The 22,335-nt window shown below is 41.1% G+C and overlaps 1 long non-coding RNA gene across 1 annotated transcript; it reads left to right on the top strand.

Moving 5' to 3' along the window:
• The first annotated feature begins 1,571 nt into the window (after window positions 1-1,571).
• LOC119914093 lies at window positions 1,572-20,049 on the top strand. Its single transcript, XR_005446727.1, has 3 exons — window positions 1,572-1,780; window positions 8,271-8,361; window positions 19,907-20,049. It is a non-coding gene; the product is annotated as an uncharacterized LOC119914093 (long non-coding RNA).
• Window positions 20,050-22,335: the final 2,286 nt, after the last annotated feature.

Below are 22,335 nucleotides of genomic sequence, written 5' to 3'. Positions count from 1 at the left end.
AGGTGTTAACAGTATAAAAAGGTTATCCTCTGAGGAGCATACGTTTCATGGTCTCCATGTTTTGGTGACAGCAAATAACCAGAGCATCTGACGTTTGCTTTGGTTATTTGCTGTCACCAAAACATGGAGACAATGAATGTCAATACCTCATTTCATAGAAATACAAGATAATTTATTAGCACAACTTTTGGCAAAAATGCTGATATAGGCAGTCTAGCCCCCAATAGAGGATATAGAATATAGGGTTAAATATCTATTGTTCTTTTTTATAAATGCTCCATATTTGTGTAGCGTTTTTCTAATCTTTAAACTCTCAAAGCGCTTTTACACTACATAGCATTCACACACTGAGCCTAAGTGCTCAAACAGAAACTAGCATTCACACACATTCATACACTGGCGGAACAGCCACCAGGGGCAATTTGGGAGGTGCCAAGGAGGTACCTGGGATTGAACCGCCGGCTTTCCGATTAACGGGCAACCCGCTCTACCTCCTGAGCCACAGCCAACGATTGTAATAATAATAATTTAACTCATCCTCATGAAACACATCCTATAGATCAGACATTATGATGATCTTGATTGATCATCATGTCTCTGATCAGCAAATCTGGAGCAGGTAAGGGTTCAGTATAAAAGCGTGGATGTTTTCACCTGGGTCCCTAAGCTACTGCTTTCTGCTCCCTCGTGGCTTTAATTTTAAATAAAAGTTTATTGTATGATTTCAGTAAGCTGTGTCCTGAGTCACATCAACCATATTTCACAAAAAAATAAGATGATTAATGTACATGTGCATGTATGTCTGTGTTCATTGATCAATTCAGCTCTGTTCTTGGTTATGATGCCTCAGCAGTACGTGAATGATAGTTTGAGATATGACCTCAGGACACACAATATCCATCACAGAACACCACATCTATCTAACTTTGAAAGGAAAAGTCTGCCAGTGCGTACATACACAACCACACACATTTACTCTGCACATGCACTGTGAAAGTGGTGTGCAAAAATGTGGGCACCCCTAACTGAAATGACTCTTTATAATTTATGTGAATAGAAGTTAACGTGACATCTAACTGGTACAAAGTTAAAGGCAGGGTAGGTAAGTTTGAGAAACCAGCCAGAAACTGCAGATTTTGAAATTATCCAACAAAGAAACTCCCACCCCCTCCCTTCTGGGCTCCTTCGAAAGCCACACCCCCAAAACATGTGAACGCGCGTTGCCGACACCGCAGGAGGACAATGACAGTGTGACGAGAGGAGGGCAGCGGCTCACATCAGGGGTAAGAAAACATCTAACTTTATCATTATGAAAATAAACAACTAACCCGGCTGTTAGTTCTCGCTATCATGTTATTATTGGATAGGTTTAAAAAGACCGAGTTTAAATCAGTAACAAGCTGGGTAGCTAATTGTTAGCAGCAGGTAGCTGTGCTAAAAGCTGCAGGAACATTGGGCAAAGCTAAAAACAGGCTGATACACATTTTCCCGTTTCCATCAGTTACACTACACGAACGTGAATTTCGTGTTAGACTCATAACATGTACGTTGTTTTGCATGTTAGAGCTTCCATGGTGACAGCATTAATGTCTCTGATGAGGACTGCACCCAGAGCCAAGCACAAATCGGGACAGGACCGAGGTCGAGGCGAAGCAGAGGAGGGAGGGCTGCCGGGGTCCAAGGAAGAAGAGGCAGGACGGGGAGGACGAGGTGCAAGCCAAAGAGCACATGTTCTAGGACCTGCGTCGAGCTTCACACTCCAACGACAGCATATGAACAGGTATATCTATACATATATATTTTGATATTAGTCTATTGTCTCCCAGTGTACTTTTCTTAAAGTTTGTCTGGTGTTTCCCCATAACCCCTTTGACAGTCAAAAATAAAGTGCTTTATAAATGTAATCCATCACTATTGTTAGTACTTTTTTATTATCATTTACTGATTACATCAAATAACTACAGCTCTGCTTCAGCCATTGGCTCATCTGTGTCAAGCTGATGAGCTCCACTTCCTGGACTTTTTGTTATACACCTTGCTGTACCTGATAATACAGAAAGGAGGATCAGCTTAGTGAAAAGTTTCTAGCACCTGACATTGTCCTCTTATAGAGTAATTAGTAAACTATTTCCACATAAAATGCAATCAATAACAATAAATCAGCACCATCTATCTGTATTCCTCATACTGTTTAATATTTTTTGATTCATCACTTATAAATGTATTGAGTAAAATGCACAAGTACTCATAATGCAACATACTGAACTGTGTCATTAGCTTTTTGTCCTGGCTGGTCTGTGGACACGATGGTTGTAATCCAGGCCAGCCAGCATGGTCTGATCAGTGTACTGGTGAGAAGCACAGGGGGTTGGAAGACTGCAGGTGACCTGAGGGCGCAGTAGAAATAAAACATACAGGATTTCTTACTTCTGGTAAAATAAGTAATGGCATAACACCAGTTACAGTAAAAGGTTTTCACACAGTAGGTTTAGCTACGAACAATGTCAAACTATATTATAGGTAGCTTATATACCAGAAACACAAATACTTGGGGACCTTTAGCCATCATTGTTTATGTACACTAACATTGAAATGTCTTTCTCATAACTACAAACACACAGCTAGATCATTTGTAAAAGAGTAACATCCGGTCAAACAATGCCTGCAGACACAAGATAATTACACAAACAGATTAGATACAAGGTGTAAACATAGGTGTAAACATAGTATAATAAACCTAGATGGTGAATAACTAAACCGGCGCAGTCTACACCTACATTGTCTTACCTAATATTAGCATTGAGCTGCTGTTTTCCAGCTCACCTACAGCTAGATATAATTCATTGTCTCTACTCTGGCTCCTACACCAGCCTGCACCTTCCTCATAGACTGTATATAAGAAATGGACGTAGTCATCGCGACGTCACCCGTTGGTTTGTGGACTGCCGTTTTGAAGCCTCGAGTTTGGCCAATAGGTCGAGTAGTGGCGAGTTTTTGCAACCAGGAAGTGCCCGGAAGTGACGATACAGCGGAGCTCACGTGTGCGGAGCTAGCTTGCTTAGCTAAGTGCAACTGTAACTCACGTTAACTGTCATTTCAACAGGGCTGATAACTTTGAAATAGCAAACAACAGTCTTAAAACTAAATGTACTCACCAGAGAAAGTGAACAGCCGACTCCCAATAAGCTTTTTCAGCGGCGCTGGTTAAATTTACACAGTGCCGTGGGTACGAGTCTGCTCTAGCCTGATTGACAGGTCACCATGTAACGACTTGTCAATCATAGATAATCCTGCCCTGAAACATACTTTGGTTTGTGGTCTATTTTAAAATAAATGGAACCATAATTTACTAAATGAACATCATTTTGTTGTCATCCACTTTCTGATAACGTTTCTGACAGTGGAAATGAGTAGTTTATAAAGTTGAGTTTTTTGTAGCCTTCTCTTGGTGGAAGTGAACTATCTTGTTTCTGACATCCTTGGACAACAATTTTAGATGAAACCATGGTTGTTAACACAGGCCTGGATTTATTGTAGTTCAAACATATTAAAATTTTAAAGAGTACATTTTAAATATACTATGAAAGAATTGTACTGTCTGTAAATATATAAAAAGTATACTAACTTTGAACACACTTTCAAGAAATACATTATATAAAAATATACTTGTGAAAGTTATATGTAATTTCCAAAGTGTACTATTTCATTGTATGCTCAAAATTATTAGTGTAACAATGCACTGAAAGTGTATTTTAAAAATACCCATTTTAATATGCTGAAGTTTTAGTAAATTTTAAATTACATTTGAGTGTAATTACTAAGTTAACTTATTCATGCTTGCATTTGTACATTTCTTTAAGAAATTAACATTTATTACTGCAAAAAATGCACGAAAGCCCTTTTATATTTTTTTCAATTAAGTACACAAATAGCTACTCGTGAAAAGTAATGTTTAATAAGATTATATTGGCAAATAAGTGTCATGTTAAAATACATCTTACACACAACCATGTCAAACAAAACACTAAACTTCAAAAGTACAGGTGCACACAAGAAAATTTGAGTTTTCTGCTGAACAGTAAGAGATTTCAACACGTTCTCATCTCAATGCGTCATAACTGACGCTTTCAGACAGCGTGACAAAGCGTAAGCAGCCACTACATTATCTTTTTGCAGGTCACATCCCTCACGCCAGACAAGTAAATGGTGGCTACATTACATGCAACCGTCTGTTCTATGTTTTGAATAAATCTGTGGCAAGTCCATCCAATCAAGCGTATCAGTTTTGTTGCTCACTTCCAGCCAATCAGAGCTGCAGATGGTACTCGTTCGTTGTGTTCACGTCCTAGCCTAGCTCACTCACATGAATGCATGTTTGCTAGATTACCAGGACACAGTTTTGTTCCGATTTGGCAAGGAGGAAAGCAGTGTGTGCATGCAAAAGAAAATGTGAGCGAACAACCAACTCACTGTTTTAACCACACCCTCAACCTCTTTTGGTATATGGTATTGAAATTGAACATTTAATAGTGTTCCCACAGAATCCCTCTTTATCCGACCACTCTTTGATAACTTTTGAGTTTGTATTGCTGAACTACACGCCACTGTGCAAATATTTCTATACAGGATGTCTGTCTGATAGTGCTGTAGCTAAATTTAAGGATGCGATTCCATCAGCTCTAAATTCATTATCAAGTCACAAAGTAACGGAGGACTCCTATGCTAATTTCAGTCCCTCCCAAATCGATCATCTTGTTGATAGTGCTGCAGGCTCGCTGCGAATGACACTCGACTCTGTAGCCCCTCTAAAAAAGAAAATAACAAAACAAAGACGGTTAGCTCCATGGTATAATACTGAAACTCGCAAATTAAAGCAAATATCGTGAAAACTTGAGAGGTATTCCACCAAACTGGAAAATTCTCGTTTAATTTGGCAAGATAGTCTTAAAGCTTATAGGAAGGCCCTCCGTAATGCCAGAGCAGCGTACTACTCGTCATTAATAGAGGAAAATAGGAACAACCCCAGGTTTCTTTTCAGCACTGTAGCCAAGCTGACAGAGAGTCACAGCCTTATTGAGCCAAGTATACCCATAGCTCTCAGTAGTTACGACTTCATGAGCTTCTTTAATGATAAAATTCTAACTACTAGAAACAAAATTCACCAAAACCTGCCCTTAACTGGCACCAACTTATCTCTAAACTCAGGAACCTTAGAAACAGCTGTAGAACCAGATATATGTTTAGATTGTTTTGCTTCCCTCAATCTTTACCAACTAACTTCAATAATTTCTTCATCTAAACCATCAACCTGCCTCTTAGACCCCATCCCGACTAGGGTGCTTAAAGATGTTTTACCCTTAGTCAGCACCTCTATACTAGATATGATCAATCTATCTTTATCAACAGGCTATGTACCACAGTACTTTAAAGTAGCTGGAATTAAACCTCTTCTGAAAAAGCCCGGATGTTTTAGCCAACTATAGACCTATATCTAACCTTCCATTTCTCTCTAAGGTCCTGGAGAAAGCATTTGCTAAACAGCTGTGTGACTTTCTACAGAGCAATAGTTTATTTGAGGATTTTTAGTCAGGATTTAGAGCTCATCATAGCACAGAGACAGCACTGGTGAAAAACTAACGACCTCCTTATTGCATCAGACAAAGGACTTGTCTCTGTACTGGTTTTATTAGATCTTAGTGCTGCATTTGATACCATTGACCATCAGATCCTTTTGCAGAGACTGGAACATTTCATTGATATTAAAGGAACCGCTCTAAGCTGGTTTAAGTCCTATTTATCAGATCGATTTCAGTTTGTACATGTTAACGATGAGTCCTCCATGCATGCCAAAGTTAGTCATGGAGTTCCACAAGGATCTGTCCGCGGACCAATCCTCTTCACTTTCTATATGCTTCCTTTAGGCAATATTATCAGGAAATATTCCATAAACTTTCATTGTTCTGCAGATGATACTCAGTTATATCTATCAATCAAGCCAGATGAAACTCATCAGTTAGTTAAACTTCAAATGTGCCTTCAGGATGTTAGGATGTCAGGATGACCTGTGATTTTCTAATATTAAACTCAGATAAAACTGAAGTTATTTTTCTGGGGCCTAAGCACCTCCGTGACGCATTATCTAAAGATATAGTGTCCCTTGATGGCATCGCCCTGGCCTCCAGCACCACTGTGAGGAATCTTGTTATCTTTGATCAGGACATGTCGTTTAAATCTCACATTAAGCCTTTTTTCACCTACGTAATATTGCGAAAATCAGGAACATCCTGTCTAAAAATGATGCAGAAAAATTAGTCCATGCATTTGTTACTTCTAGGTTGGATTACTGCAATTCCTTATTATCAGGCTGCTCGAAAAAGTCCATTAAGACTCTTCAGCTGATCCAGAATGCTGCAGCACGTGTTGACGGGAACCAGGAAAAGAGATCATATTTCTCCTGTCTTAGCTTCTTTGCATTGGCTTCCAGTAAAATCCAGAATTTAAAATCATTCTTCTTACCTACAAAGCTCTTAATGGTCAGGCACCATCTTATCTTAAAGAGCTCATAGTACCTTACTACCCCACCAGAGCACTGCGCTCCCAGAATGCAGGGTTACTTGTGGTTCCTAGAGTCTCCAAAAGTAGACTAGGAGCCAGAGCGTTCAGCTATCAAGCTCCTCTCCTGTGGAACCAGGTACCAGTTTGGGTTCAGGAGGCAGACACCATCTCCACATTTAAGAGTAGGCTTAAGACTTTCCTCTTTGATAAAGCTTATAGTTAGGGCTGGCTCAGGTGAGTCCTGAACCATCCCTTAGATATGCTGCTATAGGCCTAGACTGCCGGGGGATTTCCTATGATGCACTGAGCTCCTCTCTCCTCTTCTTTCTCTCCTCTGTATGCAACCTCATCCCATTATTGCATGTTACTAACACAACTTCTCCCCTTTTCAGTAGTCTTGTGTTTTCTCGTCCCTCTCCTCTCTCCTCCTATCACTTCCTGCAGGTGTTTCTGGCTCTGGAGCTGTGGAGTCTGGATCTGTGGTTGCGAGTCACCTGCTGCCCCCGTGTTCCTGCTCGACACCCTCTGCTACAACAACTATTGTTACTAGTCCTATTGTTATTATTGTTATTATAATCATTAACATTACGATTGTTATCATTAACACTACTATACATATCTATACCATTTTTCATTTAGTCTATAGCAACATCACCTTTACTGTCTGTATCCCTGTGTGTATATTGTGTAGGTTGCCTCCCTCCCCTCTCTCTCCTTCCACCCCTCTCTTTCTCTCTGTTCCTCTCCTGCTCTCTCTCTCTCTCTCTCTCTCTCTCTCTCTCCTTCACCCCCAACCAGTCAAGGCAGATGGCCGCCCACCCTGAGCCATGGTTCTGCTCGAGGTTTCTGCCTCTTAAAAGGAAGTTTTTGCCTTTTTTGCCTCGGTCACCTAGTGCTTGCTCTTGGTGGGAATTGTTGGGCTTCTGTAAATAACATCATAGAGTACGGTCTAGACCTACCCTATTATGAAAAGCGCTGTGAGATAACTGTTGTTGTGATTTGGCGCTATATAAATAAAATTGAATTGAATTGAATTGAACAACATGGTGGAGGCAAAAAAAAGCCCTCCTGGTAAGTGGACATACAAGTTAGCCTACATATTACTCGTCATGCTAGCTCAAATAATGAGGTAAAGTTGCTAGCTTGCTAAACGTCCAGCTGCTTTCTTGGGAGCTAGAGGACTTAACATTATGTATTATGCAGACAGTGGTGAAATAAGTATTAAGATCCTTTACCTAATTAAATGTACCAATACAGCAATTTAAAAATACTTTCCTGTCCTGCATGACAAATCCCAACATTACTTCAGTAAAAAAACAGTATTAGCAGCAAATGTAGTTAAAAGTATCAAAGTTAAATTAAGTTTGTGGTTTGGTTCCAGTTGTTATATTTTGCATTGTCTAAAATATTCATCTTAAAAGTAACTAGTAACTGTCAAAGCTGTGAAATAAATGTAATATTAGTGGAGTAGAAAGTACGGTATTTCCCTCTGAAATATAAGTTAGTGTCCTCTTTCATGAATGTTACCTGTTTTTAGTTGCTAAAATTCTTGACACAAGTAAACCAAAGTTTATAATACCATAGTTAAGGTTAACTGGTGTGGAATTTAATTGATTATTAGTAAATATTTTTAGTACAAGTACAATTAAAATTTCACATTTTTAGGATAATGCTAGCTATCTTTCTACTTTCATATTATAAATGTTTTTGTCTAGGCAAAGAACGCAAAGAAAGCTGTTTTGTTACCCCAGACATGCAGTCCCGATCATCACACCAGTACTGATGACGCCTTAACTTCCTGATATTGTAAGTCATACTTTTTTTCTTAGCTGCTTGTTCTTTACTCCTCAGACACAAATTATCTGTTTTATTGCTTTATTGATCTACAGTTGTTCTTCTATTCCATATTTATATATTTCTACATTATTTATGTTGACTGTAAGTTTGTCTACATGTAGCACCTTATCACCACAGCAAATTCCTCGTATGTGTAAAACACTACTTGGCAATAAAGCTCCTTCTGATTCTGATTCTGATTGCCTTTTCCCTGTTTTAAACTTCCAGGCAACAACTCGGTTGAAGTTCAGTATATCACCATTTATATTTTGTCTTTGCCAGCATCCTCCGGTGTTCATGGTAAAATGGATCTTATAAAGTGATGGTATTTAATATGTTACATGTGTCACACATCAGTCATGTGGATTATCTTGCAGTCAGTGGGAGCCTTCACACCTCTGGTCCAACCACACCATAGTGGGATATACAGACTACTACCAGAGTTTTATATTTGAATAACAATTATTCATTTCTCATAGGTAGATAGAGCTCTCCTATCTACATACAGTATTATTTATTCAGTTGATTCCTTTCTCTCTCCCTCGCTCCCATTCTCTCGTACAGCACCCCTTTGCTGGCAGCGCATTCACAGTTTCAAAGAAGTCCTTCCTGTGGCCAATCTCGCATGACCATGTGTGCTCAGGAGCTGGCTGTGCCCCGGAGAGAGACAGCCAAAGTCAGGTCTCTCGGTATAGCGGTACGAAAGAGATCGCTCGCTGCTTCGGTTTGTTTTGTTTCCTCCACGAGCGGCTCGTAGCGCCTTGTTGCAGCAGGCAAGGATGTCTACCCTGCCGCTGCTTCACATGGAAGCTGTGAGCTTGAGGCTGACGTCAACACCAGGTGACGTGTCATCCACAGTCACAGCGGCTGTGGTGTGTTCATGGCCCGGTTGGCCTTTTCCAACTCCGTGCGTTCAAGGACACCACGGCCTTTTCGATTGCAGCCCTTGGAAAAAGTCTAAGCCTTATTATTAATTTTTTTTTTTAAAAAGGGTAACAGAGGGACAGAGGCTGATTCACACCACCAGACCTCCTCCCTCCGTTATGTGTAGAGCATGCAATTATTTGTGTTTCATGTGCTGCTTGTGTACACACTGAAAATACTGTGAATGTTCAACTGATTAAATACAGTACATTCCTAAAGAGCATTCTCCTCCCCACTGAATCCCCTCCATCTTCGGCTCGGTGCGTAACGCACTTCAGTCTCCACAAAACTGCACGTTCACCGATGCTAAGCTAATGATCCGACCTACGGCCCACACTGCTCTCCTTGCTAAGCTCGAGAGAGACAGTGGGAGGGCCTGGGTCTTTGCTGCTAGTCAAACCACTGGGACAGAAGCCCATATCCCATGTTGCTCTCCTGGTGGCATCCGAGTAAGACGGTGGTAGGACCTGGGCTTCCTCCTTGCTATCCAGCTGTCCGGCCTGTGCAACGGGTCGCCTACATCGCCTGGCAGCCGAATGAAGGGCTACTGCCATGACAGTGACACAATGCAGCAATGCGAGCTAACTCTGCGTTCCCCGTGCAGTCACGACAGTGTGACAGATGGCACGAGCCGAGCTAACGCCAATCTAGGTCAGATATAGCCAGAGAGACACAACCAGACAACACGTCTCTTCCAGCTCGCTGCAGTGGAGAGGAGGATGCCCTGTCCTGACTCGGCTTCACTCGGCAGCTGTGTTGATATTGACTGCTCCACTGACAATGTGCTCATGGTGACACTGTTGCACGTTGGGCCGTCACTGGAGCATCGAGCTGTGGTGCGTTCAAGGATACCACGGATCAACAGACCATGGGGTATTCAAGGACACCACAGAGCAGCAAGCTGTGGTGCGTTCAGACACCAGGGATCAAACGGCCCTGGTGCGTTTGACGTCGCCCCCGCCTTGGGCTAAATTTCCATTTTAGGAAAGTTTGGTGGTGGAGAGTGCCGAAGATGCGTTCACATGTACACATTTTCATGCAGAATGGCGACGCCGCTGTATGCTGACAAGCTGGGTGAACAGCATTCTGAGACGAGGCTACTCTCTTCAGTTCTGCTGCATACCACCAGTTTTCCTGGACATAATGGAAGCCAGTCTATCCTCTCAAGAGGAAGTGGACTTCCTGGCCGCCGAGATCCAGCAACTTCTGCTGAAGCAGGCTGTCTTAGGGCATCTCTGCGCATAAACATGCACATAAGTGTTCTTCCATGTAATTTTTGGTCCCCAAAAAGACGAGAGGCTTCTGAGCCATTCTGGATCTCCGCCCCCTGAACAAGCATAATGGACAAGAGGGCGTTTCCACATGCTGATGATCAAGAAACTGCTGGAGCCAGTGCAGCCCTGCAACTGGTTCACCACCATCGACCTGAAAGATGCCTATTTCATGTTGAGGTGAAACAGTAACAGGGAATTTCTACGCTTCTCCTCTCAGGGAGTAGCCTACAGATACATTAGGCTCCCCGTCAACTACTCGCTAGCCCCCCACACGCTAGCCCCCCCACACGCTCAGCAGATGCATCGCACTGCAATCGTTGCGCGAGAAGGGCATGAGGGTTCTTTTCTACTCACGACCTCATGGTCAAGGAGAGATTGAAGCCTTGAGTGATCTCCACTCATCCCAGTTGATTTTGCACCTCAGCAGCCTGGGGTTGCGATCAAATGGGAAGAGAGCTCCCCCAAGCCGCTGCAGCGAGTGGATTATCTGGGGATTGTGCTCAACTGCAACACTCCAAGAGCGTATCTGTTGAGACAGGCGCGTCGCTTGGTGGTCCACAGGCTGCAGCAGGGGACAGCTGCGAAAGCGCTGTCAGTGATGCTGCTGTTGTGCCTCAGGGCAGTAGTCCATCAGGTGGTCCTTCTGAGTTGCTGCACAGGCGACAGCTACAATGTTGGTTTGCCAGCCTGCATCTGGACCTCAAGAGTCAAAGTTGATGCATGGTGACCCCCCTGACCTGGGGGTCTCTCACTGTCTGGTGCTGTTTGCACCCCCCCCCCCCACCCCATCTATCCCTCCAGTTAGGGGAGGCGGGAATGGTTGTTCATCATTCTGGTAGAAGTGACGCAGCATACAGTGACAGAGCTCTGGCCTGTACCTATGGTCTGGGGGGCTCTGTCACAAGAGTGAGGCTTCATATGCACAGTGCCGGTGTTGGACCCGGCCTCTCCAGGTTTTGCTCCTAAAAGGGGGGAGAGGCAGACTCAGGCTGGTCTGATCCGCTGAGGTTGTACAGACCATCCAAGCGGCGGGCAGTCCCCACCACGTCTTGCTATAAAGCTAAGTGGTTGGGCTTTCAGCGTTGATGCATTGAGAGGGAGAAGGATCTGCCTACCTGTTCGGTGGAATCCGTTTTGTCTTTCCTGCAAGGTCTGATGGGGAAGGGGCTATCACGCTGCAGCTATCTCTCCTGTCACAGGGGGTTTGGCGATTGGGATTTTGCTGCTTGTGTTGGTGGCTCCTTATGAGCCCCTGGAGCAGTCTCATTGAAAATACTATCTCTTGATAGTTGCTCTCACCTCTGCTAAGAAGGTGAGTGAGCTGTGTGCCTGTCGGTTCACCCCAGCTGCATGCTGGTTCTTGGTGTCCACAGGGTAGCCGGATTGAGACAACACACCTCCTTTGTTCTTAAGAACATAGGGAGCATGTTCAGGTCCAGGACAATAAATCTGGATGCTTTCTACCCCCCCCTACCCACTTAGGATGCAGGGGGGGTGAGGGTGCATCTGTTGTGTCCATGTGTGCTATGCTAACGACCTATATAGAACACACAGCCCCAATTCGATGCACTGGTCAGCTGTTCGTCTGTTTCAGTGATAGTGCAGTCAGTAAAACCCTGTCCAAGAAGAGCCTGGCCAGCTGGACTCCCAAACGTGGACACGGCAGGAACAGACCCCCCCTTAGCGGTTCGTGCACATTCCACTCCGAAGTGTGGAAGTGTCTACGACCCTTTTTCAGACCCTTTTTCAGCAGGTGTGTGTCGAAGAGATCTGCACAATGGCATCTTGGCCCTTACTGTGCCCATTTGTGCGTTTCTATCTCTTGGATATGTCGGGCTCCTTCTTGGGATCCTGCTTGCAAGTGCAACCTAGGATCTGAAAAGTGAGGATCTGGTGACTACTGGGTGTAGAGTGGGAACATACACTGGCAGTGCCTGACGTTCCAGTGAGAAGTCAGGGCAGTTCAGGTGTTAAGGTTCAGGCCAAGCCCCCATCGGTACAGCGACCTTCTCAGGGGTGTCCCACCATTCTATCACTAGGTGATGTGGTGGTCGGGGCTTTGGCCGGACTGTGGCCGACTGGGTTGGCGTGGTGGACTTTGACTTGTCGCAGCTAGGGCGGACAGTCATCGGGCTCCACCCACTGTACCCATAGAGTCCAGTTGAGGGCGGAGCCTGTGTGAGATAGAACGAAGGTTACAATATGGTAACCCTAGTTCTATAAGCACAGGCGGAGCCCTCTACCGATGAGACCTGCCGCTCTGACGCCGTCTGCTGAAGAGGCGGTCGGATGCTGAGGCACTGCTATTTATACGTCACGCACATATCGGTAGCGACGTCCTATTGGTCGGCTACATGCACGATAACATTTCAGTGGGCAAGTGCGTGCGTGTGATTGGAGGAGGTCCAGTAGAGGGCTCCACCTGTGCTTATAGAACTAGGGTTACCATATTGTAACCTTTGTTTCTGTATAGTGGGTTGTAGGGCAGTGGTGCAATGAACAGGAATGTTGATTTTTTATTGTACATTGTTCCACAGTGTTCTTATGAATTCGAAATGTGTTCAGTTTGTTTTACTAGAACAATGTGACATTAGTGAACTATATTTTTCATAATATATTTCTAGAAAGTGTACTATAAAACAATTATGTTACACAATTCTCATGTGTGTTAAAAGTTAATTGTGAAAATAGTTTAAAGGATAATGTTTGTAAAAAAAAATGTATTTACAGATAAGTACACTTAATTTCCACTAATCAAGCATGTTTATTAGTACATATACAGCCATGTACTTAAAGCGCACTAAGTATACTTGAAGTTGTTCCACTTTAGCACATAAAAGTACACTAAGTACACTTCAAATTGTGCTTTTCTACAGTTTAATTACAACTAAAATATATTTAGTACAAAATTAGTTGTTCCAAAATAGCATGCTTCAAGTTAACTAATCATTAACAAACTTGAAATATACTGATGATTAGTCTGACTACAAGTACACTCAAGTATGCTCAAATTTAATACACTTAGCATATTTATTTTCACTAGGGAAAACATCTAAAAAGGTTTTACACAGGACCCCTGCCCTTTTTAAATAAAAGAGTAGTTTTGCTTTAAAATGAGAGGAATTGTGTCATGTTCAACTTTTTATCATTTAGAGGTCAGGCTAGTTTCTGTTCACTTAAATATTCATTTTAAAATGCATTTTGATTAGGGGTGACCAAATTGTTGCACATTACTGTAAAATGAATGTTGTGTGTGTGTGTCTAGTTTAGAACACAAGTACTTTTATAGCTTGAAAAGAATTGGAAAAATCAGCTGAGTAACAACAAACTGACAAATGGAAGCTCCTAGTTTGCAAACAGTGAGATTTATGAAAGCCTCTGAGGTGCATACATAAACAAAAGCACACAGAGATGGAGATAAATGAACAGAGTGGCTCTACAAAAACATGCAGAAGGGTGGATAATGTTTTTTGAACTCAGACTACTGAGTGGTTATTACTTCTCAAACAGGTGCGGAACGTATGTGCATAATGGTGATCAGCTGGTTATTAGCTGTAGTCTTTGAAGTGTTTTCAAGTTACATTTTTTAGACATGAGGCAATGCGAGACAACGCATCAGTCAGTGTTCTGTGAGGCTGGCATGTGTGTCATTGTACCACAGCTTCTCACCTAGAAGTTGCCCAGTACAATCACAGCCTGGACTGTTAGATGCAGCTAATTTAGTGGAGCATTTGGGGGTTGAAGAATAATTTGGGTTTATTCAAACCGGGATCTTATTTTTATGGTTTGGGCCATTATATAATAATATTGTACTTGCCAAATGAGTTGCTGAGATATGGAAACATAGCAACATCACTACAACAAAGTCAAACATGGGCAATAATCAAACCAGTCAGATGATGGCTAAACTGTTGTCCTAGCCAGTACTAGCAAGGTTTACCTAATAAAGTGGCCAGTGATTGTACATATCAAGTCACTTTGGATAAAACTGTCAGCTAAATGAGTAAATCTAATGTCACATAAAAATCTGACTATTATTATTGAACACACTCAAATGTGTTCCAAACATTGTTCCTGGCGCTCTGCGTGAGACGGTTCAAAATTAAAACCAAAGAAGTTCACAAAAGGCAACAAAGGTAATGCAAACGGCTAATAATAAAAGATTCATTCCAGACAAGTGTCAGTTCCAGCAGACAGACAGACAGGCAGGCAGACATGCACATGCACACAACTGAGAAATGAGCGACAGACCAGGAAGGACAAAACAGAAATTACAACCATTTATACACTTGCAAAAGAGGAGGGCAGGAGTACAAACAGATGACAGCAATCAGGGCAGAACAGACACATAGGCAGGCACAACAAAACAGGCAGAGAGGCAAACTAAACCCCAAAGGATAAAGAATGTAAAAATACAAAAAATTAAGAAACAGACTCAGATCGTGACCCCAGATTATCAAAATACTTTATTTGGAGGTAAAATTAAAAATGAGCTCAACCAAATTGTTAGTAATAACCCCTCATTGCACAGAAAAGCTGTGTGCACACAGCTACAGTAAGTATGGTAGGTCAAAGTCTGGCTAATAATCTTGCAACTCTCCTTCATGTTTCTTCGTTTCCAAATAAGAGGAAGATTACTTCAATTACACTGTGCATGTGTATATAAAAATCAGGTGGTGGTTGCAAACAAACACAGTCATGAAATCATTAGTTCTCTCTCTCAAACACGTGCACAAAGAAAGACAAAGCGGGATAATTGTTCTTTGTGTGTTTCTTATCGTGTGTCGAGTGTGCGTCTTTGATTCTGAGTTTGTGTGAGATAACTTAAGTCTTTCATATATTTATTTTTACTTACCTGTGTTTACTTATTTGTCAAGAGAAAGAATAAGTTTAAGATATTTAAAACCGTCATGTACACACACAAACACACATTTGTGTGTAGATACATTATTCAGTTGTGATCAGGCTGGATTCAAACTGAGTGAAGCACAATAAGTATCTGTGTGTTTGCTCATGAAATATGGAAGAATCTTTGAATTAGACAGTCATAGCTGATAGATATTATGAGGTGTTCAGTATTGCAGAGAGCAGATTAATGAAGTGACTGCATGTGGTATTCATCACCTATATTCATCACCTTGTACCTTCTCATCACGAGCCAAATTAGCCTACCGTTGTGAGCTGTGAGCATTTCACAGGTGAATGGCCATGAATGTGGATGATGCAAGGTTTAGAAGGGCGATAAAGAAGATTAAAACTCCAATTGGGAGGCTGATTTAAAAATGGCAGTAAGAGGTAACAATTTGCATTTTGAAATACCCAGAATTCCCAGGTGAGATCACTGAACAAATCACATTGCAGAAGAGACCATACCAGACTAATCCCATTGGAGAAGAGTGTGCATTTATTCCTTTAGTGTTTCATATTGCTGCTACTGTAATTAAGGAGTAGAAGCAGTTGTATGTTGTAAAAGGAGAAGTTTAAGTTGCTATTGATCATGTTTTTCTAGCACCAAAATGTGCACGTTTTGTTATTATTAGAGTTTAATTACATATGCTTAATTTGTAGTATGGATTATTTATTTTCTTCTGTAAAGAATTATACACCAACCGAGAAGTGGAGGATTTGGTGGTGGTGACAGCATTTATTAAACATTACTACACTAGAAAACAATACAAGCCTCTCCACTGACCAGACATCTGCGGCTATACGACATACTGAACTTAAATTTAAAGGTTATATAGACAGATCCCAAAACTTTCTGTCAAGACACTGTGTTTTTCCCCAACTGTTTTCTTTTGAGGACATTTCATTTAAAAAATAAAAAAAAGTTTATTAATTTAAAAAAAATTACCAATCATTTCAGTTGCGCATATGGCATAGAAGCAGTGTGTAATTGATTCTGTGATCCAACCTTAATTAATTTTCTTTTTTTAATTAAGTATAGCATATTTGCAGCAACAGGCAATAAACAGAGCACAGTCCATGCCAGTTAATTAATTTACCAAATAACTTCATTAAAGAGCCTGCATGTCAGTTATAGGTCAAAAGTAAGTCTACATGTGTCGAGCTAATAGAAAACATCAGAAACCTTTAAAACTATATTAATATAAACATATACAAATAGAGCAAGTTTATTTAGCCAAATATTTTTTACATGAAGAAACAACCTGTCATTCATCAAAAACTATCTGTCCATCTACTGTTTGGCTTAAGTTAAAAAGACTCTTCTGTGACTTTCATGAAAGCCAAATTTGAAACGTTCTGTTCCAGGGTGAGGATATTAAATATCAAGGTCTCTGTGTAAGTATGGATTTATTGACAGGGGCAGAAATGAGCTGACTAGAGCAGGGCAGGCTGACACACACACACACACACACACACACACACAGACTGTGAATGTTGGTCCAATCTGGCATCTCTCTGTTTCTTAATGAAGTAGCAAGTCCCTCTTCTCTTCCTCGTAGGCCAGCCAATTAGGACACAAGCCGCTGGGTATAGACCAATCAAGTTGCTGGCTTTGGGCATTTAGTGCATGGCCTTGACGTTAATATACCTAATCAGTTAGTGTGGAGAAACTATGTGTGTGTGTGCAAAGTGCTCTGAAGCTGCTGTTGGGTAAAACTATGTTAACAAGTATTGATTCACAGCTACTAAATTGACAGAGGTTGGAGGAGCAGAGAAGGACTGAAATGCAAAGGTAAACAAGATGCAGAGAGGGTGACAAGAAAATAAAAATAAAAGAAGGGAGAAGCTGAAGAGAGGGGAGATTGTGAAGCGATGAAGACATAAATAAACCAGAAAGAAGTAGAGAGAGAAATGAAAAGAAGGAGTGAAATGGAAAATAATGTGAGGGAAAGATAGTTTGGCAACAAATAGACAGAGATCCCTCAATCTAATCACCAGTGAGCAGACTGGGAAGCCACTTTGCTTTTGAGATATTTAATCAACTCTTTATAAATGAGGATATTTGGCTTCAGTGCATGAGCAGTGCCCTCTCTTCTCCCCCGAGACTGATTATAATTTTCTTTTCAAGGCCTGTTATCTGCACACAGATGGATCCTTGTCCTTGCGCTGCAAAACATAACAAGCTCTGATGTGAAAAGTTTCCCCCGCATTCAGATTAATCCGATTTCTTGTCTAACTATTTCTACTGTTGCTTGAACATCAATGAAAAAAATTGAATAACAGGTTGATAGAACTGAGCACAGAACATCTGCTATATTTGTTATTTGTTGCATGCACATGTGTTTTTTCCTAAACCTCCAGTGAATGAATAAGAGATCAGGACTTTGCTAGGCCTCCCAAATCTAGAATGCTTCTGAGCATGGCAGGCTTTTTGAGCTAAATAAACTGCTACTTGTAACTATAATAATTTAATGATTTTCTAAGTAAAACTTAAGCCTTACCCTCCCAGAGTGTCTTACTCTTAATCCCTCCAGCATGTCCTGGCTCTGCCTCTGTGTCTTCCTAGATGGTTGTGCATGAAACACCTCCAGAGGCAGGCAAGCGAGGGACACACATCAAAACCAACTAAACTGACTCTTTTCAGTCCAAAGTAACATAGGCCATATTAGGATAATCTATATTGCTGAGCACCAATCATATAGAGTGGAGTCACCTACAAGGTGTAAGTTTATGGGCAGATAAAATGTGTGCTCGTCAACAGATACATTTGGAGTGGATTTAGGTGGATTTAGACAATTCTCTGTGGCCATTCTGCACAAATACTATTTTCTGCTGCAGGAAAACCAAATACCCCACAGGAATCATTAGCTATTTTTCATCTTTTAGGCAGTAGTCATGGCAGAGGTATGATAAACTGAATTGTAGTAATAAAATATTTCATTAGTTGTGCTTCATGTTAGTCCAGGCAGAGCACTGATATTTTGCATCTCTCTGTCATCTGATCAGCATAAGCCATCACAATTAAATAGTGAGTGATCAGGTCTTTACTGCAATGAAGGTAAAGCTCACATGCTTTGTAAGTGGCTACTCTAGCAATTCTTTCTTTACTTACTTGTGCACTACTCCACCTCCTCTTACTGCTCTATTTTTGTTAATAATGCTTTCAATAACATACCCTGCTTGTAGATTTTATGTGTTTTCAAATCACACTGATAAGGTGCACAAGGTACTGGAAATACAATAAAATCTGATCCAGGAAATTCAGGCGGAGTTACAAATGAATGCATGTAAAGGCTTATCAATCGCCAAAACAGTTCAGTTTGTAATATTGATAGACAGGATTTCACAACACTGGAAAGTTATCACAGCGACATCTGTTTAATCTTTTGTTGTGACGACCGCAAGGTAAACAGGAGAGATATGACGTTCAAAGTTAGAGTAATCCACGAGGAATGTGCACCTGCACTTGCTGGAGTGCTATGCATAATCCTGCTACACTGACCGACTGGGTCCATTCAAATGAATGAGACACATTTTTCACACAGTTAAGAAGGACTGGACGCAGCCTTACCCTTAAGATTTGAGTTATGCTTACTGCAAAATGACTTGCTCTCTGTCTTGATGCACAGTTCTTAACTGTGTGAACATTTGCTGCCATAAAATGATCAAATCTCTCTTGATGTAACTTTCTCACACCATAAATCCAGTTATATTTAAGGACAAAATAGTGTTTAGAGTTTTTAAATACTTCTGTAATTAAACTCTTCCATGGTCACATATTTATCACAGTGTGCTCAAAAGTCAGCCATATGTACACAGTCCCTTCAACCAAACTTAAAGATTAGTTAGAAAATAGGAAATCCTTTTTCCAAGTGTAGGATTTGTCATCGGCATTAGCGTCACAGCGAACATTCAGCCTGTGCGCCTACCTGATGTGTATTGCTTACCATGACTAAGAATGCCAGTGTGCTGAATGAAGATGACAGTTTTGCTGTCACACACTCGCTTTAAGTCCAAGTGAGAAGTAGTGCTGTTGTATGTGTGTGTGTGCCTGTCAGCCAATGGTATTTAATAAGAAATTGCATGATGCTATTGTGCACTGGTATTCCTGATAACAATGTTGAGTCAAAGTGTTTTTGTAATATCAAACCAGTCTGTGTTTAGTGCCGAGAAAATGGTGCCTGTCACAGTTGGTGCTGTGACTCTTGGGGGTTTTCCTTTTTTTCCCCTGTGGTGTTCTGTGGGTGTGTCTAACACTTGGCAGGAAGCTGATCACCTGGTAAAGTTGTACACCTGCTAGCGATCCTCATCAGCTGCCGGCCTTAAGATGTGGGGTTTCCTGAGACTCGTCGCCAGATTATTCCTAACCTACCCAGGACTAACGTTTGATGTTTCTTTTCTTTTTCAAGATACCCGCATCCAGTGTGTCTTTTGTGTCTTTTGGGATCGCTGACTGCCGCTGTCCAGGACTGCCTGCCCCTGCTCACTCCCAGCCTTTTTCACACAGTTCTACAAGTTACTCCGTTCCTTGTGAATAAACTCTTGACTTTAACTTGCCTTGGCTCAAGTGTTCTGTGTCTACAGCCCGGTCCACAGTCATACTAAACCTAACATGTGCCACCTTTTTGTACAGCTTACCCTTAATATAAAGGCACAAACTTTAAAACAAAATTAAATGTTTTATACCCTGAAAAGTACCAAGCCTTGTTTATTTATTCTGCATTATTTTATTCGCAACACTTGTGCAAATTGAATTGCATTACATTATGCAAGGATTGCTTTTATTGTATACCACCTGTGTGATATTTGTGTCCAAACATCCATCCAGAAAATGATGGATTACAGAGAAGAGTAATTTCAAGTGTAAATCTGTTGCACATGCATATGATAGTGGTTTAGAAAAATAGCTCAGATCATTAGTGTAACACTTGTTTGATCGCAGTTTCCAGAGTTAATGATAGGATTGAGCATGTCTCAATAATGGGTCTGTGGTTTTTGTGTGAGTGTACTTGTGTGTTTTTGTGAGGACCATGTTGAATTTAAAGACCCTGAGAGAGGACACTTTTTGAAAGTGAAGACATTTTGGCTGATAATTACTTCTTCAAAGGGATGTTTAAAAGTTAAGACCTGGATTTTAGGTTTATAATTTGGTTTAGCTTAAGGGTAAGGATTGGAGTGAGATAGCTAAAATATTATATTTTCTATGAGTACAATATTATAATAACCAATAGAAACTAAGTGAGATGCTGAGAACTGGGAACACAAGGAAATCACTAAAGACCAATGGGGCACGAGCAGACAGTCTTACTGGTTTTAAACAAACCTCCAGTTTGGCCAAATGTATTTTGAAGAGAAAACAAAGGCTTTGTCCAAATTGTCTGTTGGAAAGATCACAGTTTACAGACCAATCTCCTGGTTCAGCTATGACCCACCATACCTTAACCATATTTTGGGTACACTTTGTTAGGTTTCGACAGGTTGGGTCATGATTGGTTATTAGCTAAATATCTAAGATGTTCTATCAATATTAATACAATTATTGATATTAAAAAAGATTAATAATCATTAATAAATACCGGGCATCTAAAAGTTTTGTCCAACCTATAATGGCAATAGTGAGACTATGCTATTACATTAATAGGGAGGGATAGTGAAGGGTGTGTTTATTGTTTACAAATTGTCAACAATGAAGCATTGTTAATTAATAATAGGCCAGCAGTGAAAGACAAGTTTGTACACTGTCTATCTCAACCAACTGATATCACAATACCATACACAGTAACTAAAAGCAATAACTTGTTAAAAGAATAACAGGTTTTATTTACTTCAGAACGGATTAACAATCACAACTTCAGTAATCAAAGCACTACTATCTAATCTAAGTAAACAAACAAACAAACAGCAATCAGAAAATGCAAAGAGAATGTGTTGGGTGTGTGTGTTTGTATGTGAAGGGGTGTGTGTGTTTACACAAAAGGGAGCAGGTGAGAGAAGGAAGGCATGGGCACGACCACATGTGTAGGTGGCGCAACACTACCTCAAAATGGTGGATCAAGACCGCAAGATTTCAGGTGGGATTTGACCCTCTTTCTATTCTAAACTCCACAAATTGCGATGATCACAAGGGTCACAGGTCAAAGTATTCTACTTTGTGGTAACATTTTTGCATCCAGTAAAATGAGGTAGCCTACTTGCAACATATCACCTCCGCGTACATCATGTATCATAGCAACCAAAGCGCCTCAGCAGCGGGTATGGACACAGCCGAAGTGACTTTGTTGTTGATAGGGGGGTTGCCGAGGTTACCGTACCATGGGACATTGGTGCAGAAATGTTGCCGTGCCCCTAGATCTCAGCAATTACTTTGCTGAATACAGTGTTAATATACTTTATAAATGTGATTTCCTAAACTACAAAATAATATCTCATGTCTTTGTAAAAGAGGTGAGACAACGATGAGACTGACAAAAATGTTAAAGTGGTCATATTATGCTCATTTTCAGGTTCATAATTTTATTTAGGGGTTGTACCAGAATAGGTTTACATGGTTTAATTTTCAAAAGTCACAATATTTCTTTGTCATACTGTACATTGCTGCAGCACCTCTTTTCACCCTGTGTGTTGACCACATCATGTAGCATCTCACTTCAATTGGATCTTCGTTTGGAGTTGTGCATGTGCAGGACTACTAGCCAATCAGAAGCAGAGTAGGGGTGGGTCCTGACAAGCCAGTAACCAGGGTTTCGGTTCAGCTGTATGTTCCCAAACCAGCTTTACAACCTAGACTGGTGCAAGAAATTCAGAGTACTAAGTTATTAATTTGTAAGAAATGTATCTT

Source organism: Micropterus salmoides, unplaced genomic scaffold (assembly GCF_014851395.1).
Source record: "Micropterus salmoides isolate LMB-PRFRI ecotype aquatic unplaced genomic scaffold, ASM1485139v1 Ms_hic_scaffold_20, whole genome shotgun sequence".
Lineage (NCBI taxonomy): Eukaryota > Metazoa > Chordata > Actinopteri > Centrarchiformes > Centrarchidae > Micropterus > Micropterus salmoides.
This window is presented reverse-complemented; position numbering and strand designations above follow the sequence as displayed.